The following is a 17,784-nucleotide window of genomic DNA, read 5'->3' as shown; positions in this document are numbered from 1 at the left end:
TAAACTTGCAATTCCATGATCTTCTTGAATATTGTCTTTGTATTCAAGATTCGAATTCTCAACTTCAAGAAACAAAAGATCATATGAACTTGCAATTCCATGATCTTCTTAATTATTGTCTTTTTCTTCAAGATAAAAATTTTAACCTTCAAGAATCATATGAATATTGTCATATGATTCTCAACTTCAAGAATCAAAAGATCATATGAACTTGCAATTCCAAGATCTTCTTGAATATTGTCTCCGCCTTCAAGATTAAAATTTTCAAAGTCAAGAATCAAATGATCAGATGAGCTTGCAATTCCATGACCTTCTTGAATATTGTCTTTGTCTTCAAGATTCGAATTTTCAACTTCAAGAATCAAATGATCATATTAACTTGCAATTCCATGATCTTCTTAAATATTGTCTTTGTCTTCAACATTCAAATTTTCAACTTTAAGAATCAAATGATCAGATGAAATTGCAATTCCATGATCTTCTTGAATATTGTCTTTGTTCTTAGATTCAAAGTTTCATCGTCAAGAATCAAATGATCAGATGAGCTTGCAATTCCATAATCTTCTTGAATATTGTCTTTGTCTTCAAGATTTATATTTTCAACGTCAAGAATCAAATGATCAGATGAACTTGCAATTCCATGATCTTCTTGAATATTGTCTTTGTTTTCAAGATTCAAATTTTCAACTTCAAGAATCAAATATTCAGATGAACTTGCAATTCCATGATCTTCTTAAATATTGTCTTCGTCTTCAAGTTTCAAATTTTCAACGTCAAGAATCAAATGATCAGATGAACTTGCAATTCCATGATCTTCTTGAATATTGTCTTTGTCTTCAAGATTCAAGTTTTCAACTTCAAGAATCAAATGATCATATGAACTTGCAATTCCATGATCTTCTTGAATATTGTCTTCGCCTTCCAGATAAAAATTTTTAACTTCAAGAATCAAATGATCAGATTAACTTACAATTTAATGATCTTCTTGAATATAGTCTTTGTCTTCAAGATTCAAATTTTCAACTTCAATAATTAAATGATCAAATGAACTTGCAATTCCATGATCTTCATGAATATTGTCTTTGTTTTCAAGATTCAAATTTTCAACTTCAAGAATCAAATGATCAGATGAGCTTGAAATTCCATGATCTTCTTGAATATTGTCTTTGTTCTTAGATTCAAATTTTCTACTTCAAGAATCATATGATCAGATAAACTTGCAATTCCATGATCTTCTTGAATATTGTCTTTGTCTTCAAGATTCGAATTCTCAACTTCAAGAATCAAAAGATCATATGAACTTGCAATTCCATGATCTTCTTGAATATTGTCTTTGTCTTCAAGATTAAAATTTCCAACTTCAAGAATCAAATGATCAGATGAACTTGCAATTCCATGATCCTCTTGAATATTGTCATTGTTTTCAATATTCAAATTTTCAACTTCAAGAATCAAATAATCAGATTAACTTGCAATTCCATGATATTTTTGAATATTGTCTTTGTCTTCAAGATTCAAATTTTCAACTTCAAAAATCAAATGATCATATGAACATGCAATTCCATGATTTTCTTGAATATTGTCTTCGTCTTCTAGATTCAAATTTTTAACGTCAAGAATCAAATGATCAGATGAACTTTCAATTCCATGATCTTCTTGAATATAGTCATTGTCTTCAAGATTCAAATTTTCAACTTCAAGAATTAAATGATCAGATAAACTTGCAATTCCATGATCTTCTTGAATATTGGCTTTGTTTTCAAGATTCAAATATTCAACTTTATGAATCAAATGATCAGATGAGCTTGCAATTTCATTATCTTCTTGAATATTTTCTTTGTCTTAAAGATTCAAATTTTCAACTTCAAGAATCAATTGATCAGATAAACTTGCAATTCCATGATCTTATTGAACATTTTCTTTGTCTTCAAGATTCAAATTTTCAACTTCAAGAATCAAATGATCAGATAAGCTTTCAATTCCATGATCTTCTTGAATATTGTCTTTGTACTCAGATTTAAATTTTCAACTTTTCAAGAATCAAATGATCAGATGGGCTTGCAATTCCATGATCTTCTTATGTATTATCTTTGTCTTCAATATTCAAATTTTCAACCTCAAGAATCAAATGATCAGATGAGCTTGAAATTCTATGATCTTCTTGAATATTGTCTTTGTTCTTTGATTCAAATATTCTACTTCAAGAATCAAATGATCAGATAAACTTGCAATTCCATGATCTTCTTGAATATTGTCTTTGTCTTCAAGATTCGAATTCTCAACTTCAAGAATCAAAAGATTATATGAACTTGCAATTCCATGATCTTCTTGAATATTGTCTTTGTCTTCAAGATTAAAATTTTCAACTTCAAGAATCAAATGATCATATGAACTTGCAATTCCATGATATTCTTGAATATTGTCTTCGCCTTCAAGATTAAAATTTTCAAAGTCAAGAATCAAATGATTAGATGAGCTTGCAATTCCATGACCTTCTTGAATATTGTCTTTGTCTTCAAGATTCGAATTTTTAACTTTAAGAATCAAATGATTATATGAACTTGCAATTCCATGATCTTCTTAGTCTTTGTCTTCAACATTCAAATTTTCAACTTTAAGAATCAAATAATCAGATGAAATTGCAATTCCCTGATCTTCTTGAATATTGTCTTTGTTCTTAGATTCAAATTTTCATCGTCAAGAATCAAATGATCAGATGAGCTTGCAATTCCATAATCTTCTTGAATATTGTCTTTGTCTTCAAGATTTATATTTTCAACGTTAAGAATCAAATGATCAGATGAACTTGCAATTCCATGATCTTCTTGAATATTGTCTTTGTTTTCAAGATTCAAATTTTCAACTTCAAGAATCAAATATTCAGATGAACTTGCAATTCCATGATCTTCTTGAATATTGTCTTCGTCATCAAGTTTCAAATTTTCAACGTCAAGAATCAAATGATCAGATGAACTTGCAATTCCATAATCTTCTTGAATATTGTCTTTGTCTTCAAGATTCAAGTTTTGAACTTCAATAATCAAATGATCATATGAACTTGCAATTCCATGATCTTCTTGAATATTGTCTTCGCCTTCAAGATTAAAATTTTTAACTTCAAGAATCAAATGATCAGATTAACTTACAATTTGATGATCTTCTTGAATATTGTCTTTGTCTTCAAGATTCAAATTTTCAACTTCAATAATTAAATGATCAAATGAACTTGCAATTCCATGATCTTCTTGAATATTGTCTTTGTTTTCAAGATTCAAATTTTCAACTTCAAGAATCAAATGATCAGATGAGCATGCAATTCCATGATCTTCTTGAATATTGTCTTTATTCTCAGAATCAAATTTTTAACTTCATGAATCAAATGATTAGATGAGCTTGCAATTTCATGACCTTCTTGAACATTGTCTTTGTCTTCAAGATTCGAATTTTCAACTTCAAGAATCAAATGGTCAGATGAGCTTGCAAATCCATGATCTTCTTGAATATTGTCTTTGTCTTCAAGATTCAAATTTTCAACTTTAAGAATCAAATGATCAGATGAGGTTGCAATTCTATGATCTTCTTGAATATTTTCTTTGTCTTAAAGATTCAAATTTTCAACTTCAAGAAAAAAATAATCAGATGAACTTGCAATTCCATTATCTTCTTGAAAATTGTCTTTGTCTTTAAGATTCAAATTTTCAACTTCAGGAATCAAATAATCAGATGAACTTGCAATTCCATGATCTTCTTGAATATTGTCTTTGTCTTCGATATTCAAATTTTCAACTTTAAGAATCAAATGATCAGATGAACTTGCAATTCCATAATCTTCTTGAATATTGTCTTTGTCTTCAAGATTCAAATTTTCAACCTCAAGAATCAAATGATCAAATTAACTTACAATTCCATGATCTTCTTGAGTATTTTCTTTGTCTTCAAGATTCAATTTTCCAACGTCAAGAATCAAATGATCAGATGAACTTGCAATTCAATTATCTTCTTGAATATTGTCTTTGTCTTCATGATTCAAATTTTCATGTTCAAGAATTAAATGATCAGATAAACTTGCAATTCCATGATCTTCATGAATATTGTCTTTGTCTTCAAGATTCAAATGTTCAACTTCAAGAATCAAATGATCAGATGAACTTTCAATTTCATGATCTTCTTGAATATTTTCTGTGTCTTCAAGATTCAAATTTCCAATGTTAAGAATCAAATGATCATATGAACTTTCAATTCCATGTTCTTCTTGAATATTGTCTTTGTCTTCAAGATTCAAATTTTCGACTTCAATGATCAAATGTTCAGATGAACATGCAATTCCATGATCTTCTTGAATATTGTCTTCGTCTTCAAGATTCAAATTTTCAAAGTCAAGAATCAAATGATCAAATGAGCTTGCAATTCCATGACCTTCTTAAATATTGTCTTTGTCTTCAAGATTCGAATTTTCAACTACAAGAATCAAATGATCATATAAACTTGCAATTCCATGATCTTCTTGAAAATTTTCTTTGTCTTTAAGATTCAAATTTTCAACTTAATGAAACAAATAATCAGATGAACTTGCAATTCCATGATCTTCTTGAATATTGTCTTTTCTTCAATATTTAAATTTTAAACTTCAAGAATCAAATAATCAGGTTGACTTACAATTCCATGATCTTCTAGAATATTGTCTTTGTATTCAAGATTCAAATTTTCAACTTCAAGAATCAAATGATCAGATGAGCTTGCAATTCCATGATTTTCTTGAATATTGTCTTTGTCTTCAAGATTCAAATTTTCAACTTTAAGAATCAAATGATCAGATGAGTTTGCAATTCCATGAGCTTCTTTAAAATTGTCTTTGTCTTCAAGATTCAAATTTTCAACTTCAAGAATCAAATGATCATATGAACTTGCAATTCCATGATCTTCTTGAATATTGTCTTTGTCTTCAATATTCAAATTTTCAACTTCAAGAATCAAATAATCAGATTAACTTACAATTCCATGATCTTCTTGAATATTGTCTTTGTCTTCAAGATTCAAATTTTCAACTTCAAGAATCAAATGATCAGATGAGCTTGCAATTCCATGATCTTGTCGAATATTTTCTTTGTCATAAAGATTCAAATTTTCAACTTCAAGAATCAATTGATCAGACTAACTTGCAATTCCAAGATCTTCTTGAATATTGTCTTTGTCTTCAACATACAAATTTTCAACTTCAAGAATCAAAAGATCAGATGAGCTTGCAATTCCATGATCTTCGTGAATATTTTCTTTGACTTAAAGATTCAAATTTTCAACTTTAAGAATCAAACGATCTGATGAGCTTGCTATTCCATGATCTTCTCGAATATTTTCTTTGTCTTAAAGATTCAAATTTTCAACTTCAAGAATCAATTGATCAGATGATCTTGCAATTCCATGATCTTCTTGAATATTGTCTTTGTCTTCAACATTCAAATTTTCAACTTCAAGAATCAAATGATCAGATGAGCTTGCAATTCCATGATCTTCTTGAATATTTTCTTTGACTTAAAGATTCAAATTTTCGACTTTAAGAATCAAATGATCAGATGAACTTGTAATTCCATGATCTTCTTGAATATTGTCTTTGTCTTTAAGATTCAAATTTTCAACTTTAAGAATCAAATGATCATATGAACTTGTAATTCCATGATCTTCTTGAATATTGTCTTCGTCTTCAAGATTAAAATTTTTAACTTCAAGAATCAAATGATTAGATTAACTTACAATTTCATGATCTTCTTGAATATTGACTTTGTCTTCAAGATTCAAATATTCAACTTCAATAATTAAATGATCAGATAAACTTGCAATTCCATGATCTTCTTGAATATTGTCTTTGTCTTCAAGATTCAATTGATCAGATGAACTTGCAATTCCATGATCTTCTTGAATATTGTCTTTGTTTTCAAGATTCGAATTTTCAACTTCAAGAATCAAATGATCATATGAACTTGCAATTCCATGATCTTCTTGAATATAGTCTTTGTCTTTAAGATTCAAATTTTCAACTTAATGAATCAAATAATCAGATAAACTTGCAATTCCAAGATATTCTTGAATATTGTCTTTGTCTTCAATATTCAAATTTTCAACTTCAAGAATCAAATAATCAGATTAACTTACAATTCCATGATCTTCTTGAAAATTGTCTTTGTCTTTAAGATTCAAATTTTCAACTTCAGGAATCAAATAATCAGATGAACTTGCAATTCCATGATCTTCTTGAATATTGTCTTTGTCTTCAAGATTCAAATTTTCAACTTTAAGAATCAATTGATCAGATGAACTTGCAATTCCATAATCTTCTTGAATATTGTCTTTGTCTTTAAGTATCAAATTTTCAACTTCAAGAATCAAATGTTCATATGAACTTGCAATTCCATTATCTTCTTGAATATTGTCTTCGTCTTCAAGATTAAAATTTTTAACTTCAAGAATCAAATGATCATATTAACTTACAATTTCATGATCTTCTTGAATATTGTCTTTGTCTTCAAGATTTAAATTTTCAACTTCAATAATTAAATGAACAAATAAACTTGCAATTCCATGATCTTCTTGAATATTGTCTTTGTCTTCAAGATTCAAATTTTCAACTTCAAGAATCAAATGATCAGATGAACTTTCAATTCCATGATCTTCTTGAATATTTTCTTTGACTTAAAGATTCAAATTTTCAACTTCAAGATTCAATTGATCAGAAGAACTTGCAATTCCATGATCTTCTTAAATATTGTCTTTGTCTTCAAGATTCAAATTTTCAACTTCAAGAATCAAATGATCAAATGAGCTTGCAATTCCATGATCTTCTTGAATATTGTCTTTGTTCTCACATTCAAATTTTCAACTTCAAGAATCAAATGATCAGATGAGCTTACAATTCCATGATCTTCTTGAATATTTTCTTTGTCTTAAAGATTCAAATTTTCAACTTCAAGAATCGATTGATAAGATGAACATGCAATTCCATGATCTTCTTGAATATTGTCTTTGTCTTCAAGATTCGAATTTTCAACCTTTAGAATCAAATGATCATATGAACTTGCAATTACATGATCTTCTTGAATATTGTCTTTGTCTTTAAGATTCAAATTTTCAACTTAATGAATCAAATAATCAGATGAACTTGCAATTCCAAGATCTTCTTGAATATTGTCATTGTCTTCAATATTCAAATTTTCAACTTCAAGAATCAAATAATCAGATTAACTTACAATTCAATGATCTTCTTGAAAATTGTCTTTATCTTTAAGATTCAAATTTTCAACTTCAGGAATCAAATAATCAGATGAACTTGCAATTCCATGATCTTCTTGAATATTGTCTTTGTCTTCAAGATTCAAATTTTCAACCTCAAGAATCAAATGATCAGATTAACTTACAATTCAATGATCTTCTTGAATATTGTCTGTCTTCAAGATTCAAATTTTCAACTTCAAGAATCAAATGATCAGATGAACTTGCAATTCCATGATCTTCTTGAATATTGTCTTTGTCTTTAAGATTCAAATTTTCAACTTCAAGAATCAAATGATCATATGAACTTGCAATTCCATGATCTTCTTGAATATTGTCTTCGACTTCAAGATTAAAATTTTTAACTTCAGAATCAAATGATCAGATTAACTTACAATTTCATGATCTTCTTGAATATTGTCTTTGTCTTCAAGATTCAAATTTTCAACTTCAATAATTAAATGATCAAATAAACTTGCAATTCCATGATCTTCTTGAATATTGTCTTTGTCTTCAAGATTCAAATTTTCAGCTTCAAGAATAAAATGATCAGATGAACTTTCAATTCCTTGATCTTCTTGATTATTTTCTTTGTCTTATAGATTCAAATTTTCAACTTCAAGAATCAATTGATCAGATAAACTTGCAATTCCATGATCTTCTTGAATATTGTCTTTGTCTTCAAGACTCGAATTTTCAACTTCAAGAATCAAATGATCATATGAACTTGCAATTCCATGATCTTCTTGAATATTGTCTTTGTCTTTAAGATTCAAATTTTCAACTTTTAGAATCAAATGATCAGATAAAATTGCAATTCCATGATCTGCTTGAATATTGTCTTTGTCTTCAATATTCAAATTTTCAACTTCAAGAATCAAATAATCAGATTAACTTACAATTCCATGATCTTCTAGAAAATTGTCTTTGTCTTTAAGATTCAAATTTTCAACTTCAGGAATCAAATAATCAGATGAACTTGCAATTCCATGATCTTCTTGAATATTGTCTTTGTCTTCAAGACTCAAATTTTCAACCTCAAGAATCAATTGATCAGATGAACTTGCAATTCCATGAACTTCTTGAATATTGTCTTTGTTCTCACATTCAAATTTTCAACTTCAAGAATCAAATGATCAGATGAGCTTACAATTCCATGATCTTCTTGAATATTTTCTTTGTCTTAAGGATTCAAATTTTCAACTTCAAGAATCGATTGATAAGATGAACTTGCAATTCCATGATCTTCTTGAATATTGTCTTTGTCTTCAAGATTCGAATTTTCAACCTTTAGAATCAAATGATCATATGAACTTGCAATTACATGATCTTCTTGAATATTGTCTTTATCTTTAAGATTCAAATTTTCAACTTAATGAATCAAATAATCAGATGAACTTGCAATTCCAAGATCTTCTTGAATATTGTCATTGTCTTCAATATTCAAATTTTCAACTTCAAGAATCAAATAATCAGATTAACTTACAATTCAATGATCTTCTTGAAAATTTTCTTTATCTTTAAGATTCAAATTTTCAACTTCAGGAATCAAATAATCAGATGAACTTGCAATTCCATGATCTTCTTGAATATTGTCTTTGTCTTCAAGATTCAAATTTTCAACCTCAAGAATCAAATGATTAGATTAACTTACAATTCAATGATCTTCTTGAATATTGTCTGTCTTCAAGATTCAAATTTTCAACTTCAAGAATAAAATGATCAGATGAACTTGCAATTCCATGATCTTCTTGAATATTGTCTTTGTCTTTAAGATTCAAATTTTCAACTTCAAGAATCAAATGATCATATGAACTTGCAATTCCATGATCTTCTTGAATATTGTCTTCGTCTTCAAGATTAAAATTTTTAACTTCAGAATCAAATGATCAGATTAACTTACAATTTCATGATCTTCTTGAATATTGTCTTTGTCTTCAAGATTCAAATTTTCAACTTCAATAATTAAATGATCAAATAAACTTGCAATTCCATGATCTTCTTGAATATTGTCTTTGTCTTCAAGATTCAAATTTTCAGCTTCAAGAATCAAATGATCAGATGAACTTTCAATTCCATGATCTTCTTGAATATTTTCTTTGTCTTAAAGATTCAAATTTTCAACTTCAAGAATCAATTGATCAGATGAACTTGCAATTCCATGATCTTCTTGAATATTGACTTTGTCTTCAAGACTCGAATTTTCAACTTCAAGAATCAAATTATCATATGAACATGCAATTCCATGATCTTCTTGAATATTGTCTTTGTCTTTAAGATTCAAATTTTCAACTTTAAGAATCAAATGATCAGATAAAATTGCAATTCCATGATCTGCTTGAATATTGTCTTTGTCTTCAATATTCAAATTTTCAACATCAAGAATCAAATAATCAGATTAACTTACAATTCCATGATCTTCTAGAAAATTGCCTTTGTCTTTAAGATTCAAATTTTCAACTTCAGGAATCAAATAATCAGATGAACTTGCAATTCCATGATCTTCTTGAATATTGTCTTTGTCTTCAAGATTCAAATTTTCAACCTCAAGAATCAATTGATCAGATAAACTTGCAATTCCATGATCTTCTTGAATATTGTCTTTGTCTTTAAGATTCAAATTTTCAACTTCAAGAATCAAATGTTCATATGAACTTGCAATTCCATGATCTTCTTGAATATTGTCTTCGTCTTCAAGATTAAAATTTTTAACTTCAAGAATCAAATGATCAGATTAACTTACAATTTCATGATCTTCTTGAATATTGCCTTTGTCTTCAAGATTCAAATTTTCAACTTCAATAATTAAATGATCAAATAAACTTGCAATTCCATGATCTTCTTGAATATTTTCTTTGTCTTCAAGATTCAATTGATCAGATGAACTTGCAATTCCATGATCTTCTTGAATATTGTCTTTGTCTTTAAGATTCGAATTTTCAACTTCAAGAATTAAATGATCATATGAACTTGGAATTCCATGATCTTCTTGAATATTGTCTTTGTCTTTAAGATTCAAATTTTCAACTTAATGAATCAAATAATCAGATGAACTTGCAATTCCAAGATCTTCTTGAATATTGTCTTTGTCTTCAATATTCAAATTTTCAACTTCAAGAATCAAATAATCAGATTAACTTACAATTCCATGATCTTCTTGAAAATTGTCTTTGTCTTTAAGATTCAAATTTTAAACTTCAGGAATCAAATAATCAGATTAACTTGCAATTCCATTATCTTCTTGAATATTGTCTTTGTCTTCAAGATTCAAATTTTCAACTTTAAGAATCAATTGATCAGATGAACTTGCAATTCCATAATCTTCTTGAATATTGTCTTTGTCTTTAAGATTCAAATTTTCAACTTCAAGAATCAAATGTTCATATGAACTTGCAATTCCATGATCTTCTTGAATATTGTCTTCGTCTTCAAGATTAAAATTTTTAACTTCAAGAATCAAATGATCATATTAACTTACAATTTCATGATCTTCTTGAATATTGTCTTTGTCTTCAAGATTCAAATTTTCAACTTCAATAATTAAATGATCAAATAAACTTGCAATTCCATGATCTTCTTGAATATTGTCTTCGTCTTCAAGATTTAAATTTTCAACTTAAAGAATCAAATAATCAGATGAACTTTCAATTCCATGATCTTCTTGAATATTTTCTTTGACTTAAAGATTCAAATTTTCAACTTCAAGATTCTATTGATCAGAAGAACCTGCAATTCCATGATCTTCTTAAATATTGTCTTTGTCTTCAAGATTCAAATTTTCAACTTCAAGAATCAAATGATCAGATGAGCTTGCAATTCCATGATCTTCTTGAATATTGTCTTTGTTCTCACATTCAAATTTTCAACTTCAAGAATCAAATGATCAGATGAGCTTACAATTCCATGATCTTCTTGAATATTTTCTTTGTCTTAAAGATTCAAATTTTCAACTTCAAGAATCAATTGATCAGATGAACTTGCAATTCCATGATCTTCTTGAATATTGTCTTTGTCTTCAAGATTCGAATTTTCAACCTTTAGAATCAAATGATCATATGAACTTGCAATTACATGATCTTCTTGAATATTGTCTTTGTCTTTAAGATTCAAATTTTCAACTTAATGAATCAAATAATCAGATGAACTTGCAATTCCAAGATCTTCTTGAATATTGTCATCGTCTTCAATATTCAAATTTTCAACTTCAGGAATCAAATAATCAGATTAACTTGCAATTCCATGATCTTCTTGAATATTTATCTTCAAGATTCAAATTTTCAACCTCAAGAATCAAATGATCAGATTAACTTACAATTCAATGATCTTCTTGAATATTATCTGTCTTCAAGATTCAAATTTTCAACTTCAAGAATCAAATGATCAGATGAACTTGCAATTCCATGATCTTCTTGAATATTGTCTTTGTCTTTAAGATTCAAATTTTCAACTTCAAGAATCAAATGATCATATGAACTTGCAATTCCATGATCTTCTTGAATATTGCCTTCGTCTTCAAGATTAAAATTTTTAACTTCAAGAATCAAATGATCAGATTAACTTACAATTTCATGATCTTCTTGAATATTGTCTTTGTCTTCAAGATTCAAATTTTCAACTTCAATAATTAAATGATCAAATAAACTTGCAAATCCATGATCTTCTTGAATATTGTCTTTGTCTTCAAGATTCAAATTTTCAGCTTCAAGAATCAAATGATCAGATGAACTTTCAATTCCATGATCTTCTTGAATATTTTCTTTGGCTTAAAGATTCAAATTTTCAACTTCAAGATTCAATTGATCAGAAGAACTTGCAATTCCATGATCTTCTTGAATATTGTCTTTGTCTTCAAGATTCAAATTTTCAACTTCAAGAATCAAATGATCAGATGAGCTTGCAATACCATGATCTTCTTGAATATTGTCTTTGTTCACACATTCGAATTTTCAACTTCAAGAATCAAATGATCAGATGAGCATACAATTCCATGATCTTCTTGAATATTTTCTTTGTCTTAAAGATTCAAATTTTCAACTTCAAGAATCAATTGATCAGATGAACTTGCCATTCCATGATCTTCTTGAATATTGTGTTTGTCTTCAAGATTCGAATTTTCAACTTCAAGAATCAAATGATCAAATGAACTTGCAATTCCATGATCTTCTTGAATATTGTCTTTGTCTTTAAGATTCAAATTTTCAACTTAATGAATCAAATAATCAGATGAACTTGCAATTCCATGACCTTCTTGAACATTGTCTTTATCTTCAAGATTCGAATTTTCAACTTCAAGAATCAAATGGTCAGATGAGCTTGCAAATCCATGATCTTCTTGAATATTGTCTTTTTCTTAAAGATTCAAATTTTAAATTTAAGAATCAAATGATCAGATGAGGTTGCAATTCTATGATCTTCTTGAATATTTTCTTTGTCTTAAAGATTCAAATTTTCAACTTCAAGAATCAAATGATCAGATGAACTTGCAATTCCATGATCTTCTTGAATATTTTCTTTGTCTTCAAGATTCAATTGATCAGATGAACTTGCAATTCCATGATCTTCTTGAATATTGTCTTTGTCTTCAAGATTCGAATTTTCAACTTCAAGAATTAAATGATCATATGAACTTGGAATTCCATGATCTTCTTGAATATTGTCTTTGTCTTTAAGATTCAAATTTTCAACTTAATGAATCAAATAATCAGATGAACTTGCAATTCCAAGATCTTCTTGAATATTGTCTTTGTCTTCAATATTCAAATTTTCAACTTCAAGAATCAAATAATCAGATTAACTTACAATTCCATGATCTTCTTGAAAATTGTCTTTGTCTTTAAGATTCAAATTTTAAACTTCAGGAATCAAATAATCAGATTAACTTGCAATTCCATTATCTTCTTGAATATTGTCTTTGTCTTCAAGATTCAAATTTTCAACTTTAAGAATCAATTGATCAGATGAACTTGCAATTCCATAATCTTCTTGAATATTGTCTTTGTCTTTAAGATTCAAATTTTCAACTTCAAGAATCAAATGTTCATATGAACTTGCAATTCCATGATCTTCTTGAATATTGTCTTCGTCTTCAAGATTAAAATTTTTAACTTCAAGAATCAAATGATCATATTAACTTACAATTTCATGATCTTCTTGAATATTGTCTTTGTCTTCAAGATTCAAATTTTCAACTTCAATAATTAAATGATCAAATAAACTTGCAATTCCATGATCTTCTTGAATATTGTCTTCGTCTTCAAGATTTAAATTTTCAACTTCAAGAATCAAATAATCAGATGAACTTTCAATTCCATGATCTTCTTGAATATTTTCTTTGACTTAAAGATTCAAATTTTCAACTTCAAGATTCTATTGATCAGAAGAACCTGCAATTCCATGATCTTCTTAAATATTGTCTTTGTCTTCAAGATTCAAATTTTCAACTTCAAGAATCAAATGATCAGATGATCTTGCAATTCCATGATCTTCTTGAATATTGTCTTTGTTCTCACATTCAAATTTTCAACTTCAAGAATCAAATGATCAGATGAGCTTACAATTCCATGATCTTCTTGAATATTTTCTTTGTCTTAAAGATTCAAATTTTCAACTTCAAGAATCAATTGATCAGATGAACTTGCAATTCCATGATCTTCTTGAATATTGTCTTTGTCTTCAAGATTCGAATTTTCAACCTTTAGAATCAAATGATCATATGAACTTGCAATTACATGATCTTCTTGAATATTGTCTTTGTCTTTAAGATTCAAATTTTCAACTTAATGAATCAAATAATCAGATGAACTTGCAATTCCAAGATCTTCTTGAATATTGTCATCGTCTTCAATATTTAAATTTTCAACTTCAAGAATCAAATAATCAGATTAACTTACAATTCCATGATCTTCTTGAAAATTGTCTTTGTTCTCACATTCAAATTTTCAACTTCAAGAATCAAATGATCAGATGAGCTTACAATTCCATGATCTTCTTGAATATTTATCTTCAAGATTCAAATTTTCAACCTCAAGAATCAAATGTTCAGATTAACTTACAATTCAATGATCTTCTTGAATATTATCTGTCTTCAAGATTCAAATTTTCAACTTCAAGAATCAAATGATCAGATGAACTTGCAATTCCATGATCTTCTTGAATATTGTCTTTGTCTTTAAGATTCAAATTTTCAACTTCAAGAATCAAATGATCATATGAACTTGCAATTCCATGATCTTCTTGAATATTGCCTTCGTCTTCAAGATTAAAATTTTTAACTTCAAGAATCAAATGATCAGATTAACTTACAATTTCATGATCTTCTTGAATATTGTCTTTGTCTTCAAGATTCAAATTTTCAACTTCAATAATTAAATGATCAAATAAACTTGCAATTCCATGATCTTCTTAAATATTGTCTTTGTCTTCAAGATTCAAATTTTCAACTTCAAGAATCAAATGATCAGATGAGCTTGCAATTCCATGATCTTCTTGAATATTGTCTTTGTTCTCACATTCAAATTTTCAACTTCAAGAATCAAATGATCAGATGAGCTTACAATTCCATGATCTTCTTGAATATTTTCTTTGTCTTAAAGATTCAAATTTTCAACTTCAAGAATCAATTGATCAGATGAACTTGCAATTCCATGATCTTCTTGAATATTGTCTTTGTCTTCAAGATTCGAATTTTCAACCTTTAGAATCAAATGATCATATGAACTTGCAATTACATGATCTTCTTGAATATTGTCTTTGTCTTTAAGATTCAAATTTTCAACTTAATGAATCAAATAATCAGATGAACTTGCAATTCCAAGATCTTCTTGAATATTGACATCGTCTTCAATATTCAAATTTTCAACTTCAAGAATCAAATAATCAGATTAACTTACAATTCCATGATCTTCTTGAAAATTGTCTTTGCCTTTAAGATTCAAATTTTCAACTTCAGGAATCAAATAATCAGATGAACTTGCAATTCCATGATCTTCTTGAATATTTATCTTCAAGATTCAAATTTTCAACCTCAAGAATCAAATGATCAGATTAACTTACAATTCAATGATCTTCTTGAATATTATCTGTCTTCAAGATTCAAATTTTCAACTTCAAGAATCAAATGATCAGATGAACTTGCAATTCCATGATCTTCTTGAATATTGTCTTTGTCTTTAAGATTCAAATTTTCAACTTCAAGAATCAAATGATCATATGAACTTGCAATTCCATGATCTTCTTGAATATTGCCTTCGTCTTCAAGATTAAAATTTTTAACTTCAAGAATCAAATGATCAGATTAACTTACAATTTCATGATCTTCTTGAATATTGTCTTTGTCTTCAAGATTCAAATTTTCAACTTCAATAATTAAATGATCAAATAAACTTGCAATTCCATGATCTTCTTGAATATTGTCTTTGTCTTCAAGATTCAAATTTTCAGCTTCAAGAATCAAATGATCAGATGAACTTTCAATTCCATGATCTTCTTGAATATTTTCTTTGGCTTAAAGATTCAAATTTTCAACTTCAAGATTCAATTGATCAGAAGAACTTGCAATTCCATGATCTTCTTGAATATTGTCTTTGTCTTCAAGATTCAAATTTTCAACTTCAAGAATCAAATGATCAGATGAGCTTGCAATACCATGATCTTCTTGAATATTGTCTTTGTTCACACATTCGAATTTTCAACTTCAAGAATCAAATGATCAGATGAGCATACAATTCCATGATCTTCTTGAATATTTTCTTTGTCTTAAAGATTCAAATTTTCAACTTCAAGAATCAATTGATCAGATGAACTTGCCATTCCATGATCTTCTTGAATATTGTGTTTGTCTTCAAGATTCGAATTTTCAACTTCAAGAATCAAATGATCAAATGAACTTGCAATTCCATGATCTTCTTGAATATTGTCTTTGTCTTTAAGATTCAAATTTTCAACTTAATGAATCAAATAATCAGATGAACTTGCAATTCCATGACCTTCTTGAACATTGTCTTTATCTTCAAGATTCGAATTTTCAACTTCAAGAATCAAATGGTCAGATGAGCTTGCAAATCCATGATCTTCTTGAATATTGTCTTTTTCTTCAAGATTCAAATTTTAAATTTAAGAATCAAATGATCAGATGAGGTTGCAATTCTATGATCTTCTTGAATATTTTCTTTGTCTTAAAGATTCAAATTTTCAACTTCAAGAATCAAATGATCAGATGAACTTGCAATTCCATGATCTTCTTGAATATTTTCTTTGTCTTCAAGATTCAATTGATCAGATGAACTTGCAATTCCATGATCTTCTTGAATATTGTCTTTGTCTTCAAGATTCGAATTTTCAACTTCAAGAATTAAATGATCATATGAACTTGGAATTCCATGATCTTCTTGAATATTGTCTTTGTCTTTAAGATTCAAATTTTCAACTTAATGAATCAAATAATCAGATGAACTTGCAATTCCAAGATCTTCTTGAATATTGTCTTTGTCTTCAATATTCAAATTTTCAACTTCAAGAATCAAATAATCAGATTAACTTACAATTCCATGATCTTCTTGAAAATTGTCTTTGTCTTTAAGATTCAAATTTTAAACTTCAGGAATCAAATAATCAGATTAACTTGCAATTCCATTATCTTCTTGAATATTGTCTTTGTCTTCAAGATTCAAATTTTCAACTTTAAGAATCAATTGATCAGATGAACTTGCAATTCCATAATCTTCTTGAATATTGTCTTTGTCTTTAAGATTCAAATTTTCAACTTCAAGAATCAAATGTTCATATGAACTTGCAATTCCATGATCTTCTTGAATATTGTCTTCGTCTTCAAGATTAAAATTTTTAACTTCAAGAATCAAATGATCATATTAACTTACAATTTCATGATCTTCTTGAATATTGTCTTTGTCTTCAAGATTCAAATTTTCAACTTCAATAATTAAATGATCAAATAAACTTGCAATTCCATGATCTTCTTGAATATTGTCTTCGTCTTCAAGATTTAAATTTTCAACTTCAAGAATCAAATAATCAGATGAACTTTCAATTCCATGATCTTCTTGAATATTTTCTTTGACTTAAAGATTCAAATTTTCAACTTCAAGATTCTATTGATCAGAAGAACCTGCAATTCCATGATCTTCTTAAATATTGTCTTTGTCTTCAAGATTCAAATTTTCAACTTCAAGAATCAAATGATCAGATGAGCTTGCAATTCCATGATCTTCTTGAATATTGTCTTTGTTCTCACATTCAAATTTTCAACTTCAAGAATCAAATGATCAGATGAGCTTACAATTCCATGATCTTCTTGAATATTTTCTTTGTCTTAAAGATTCAAATTTTCAACTTCAAGAATCAATTGATCAGATGAACTTGCAATTCCATGATCTTCTTGAATATTGTCTTTGTCTTCAAGATTCGAATTTTCAACCTTTAGAATCAAATGATCATATGAACTTGCAATTACATGATCTTCTTGAATATTGTCTTTGTCTTTAAGATTCAAATTTTCAACTTAATGAA

The sequence above is a fragment of the Bidens hawaiensis genome, unplaced genomic scaffold (genome assembly GCF_021521415.1).
Source record: "Bidens hawaiensis isolate Kalapana, Puna unplaced genomic scaffold, B.hawaiensis_p1.1 tig00002631_1, whole genome shotgun sequence".
Classification (NCBI taxonomy): Eukaryota; Viridiplantae; Streptophyta; class Magnoliopsida; order Asterales; family Asteraceae; genus Bidens; species Bidens hawaiensis.
Note: the sequence above shows the minus strand (reverse complement) of the source record.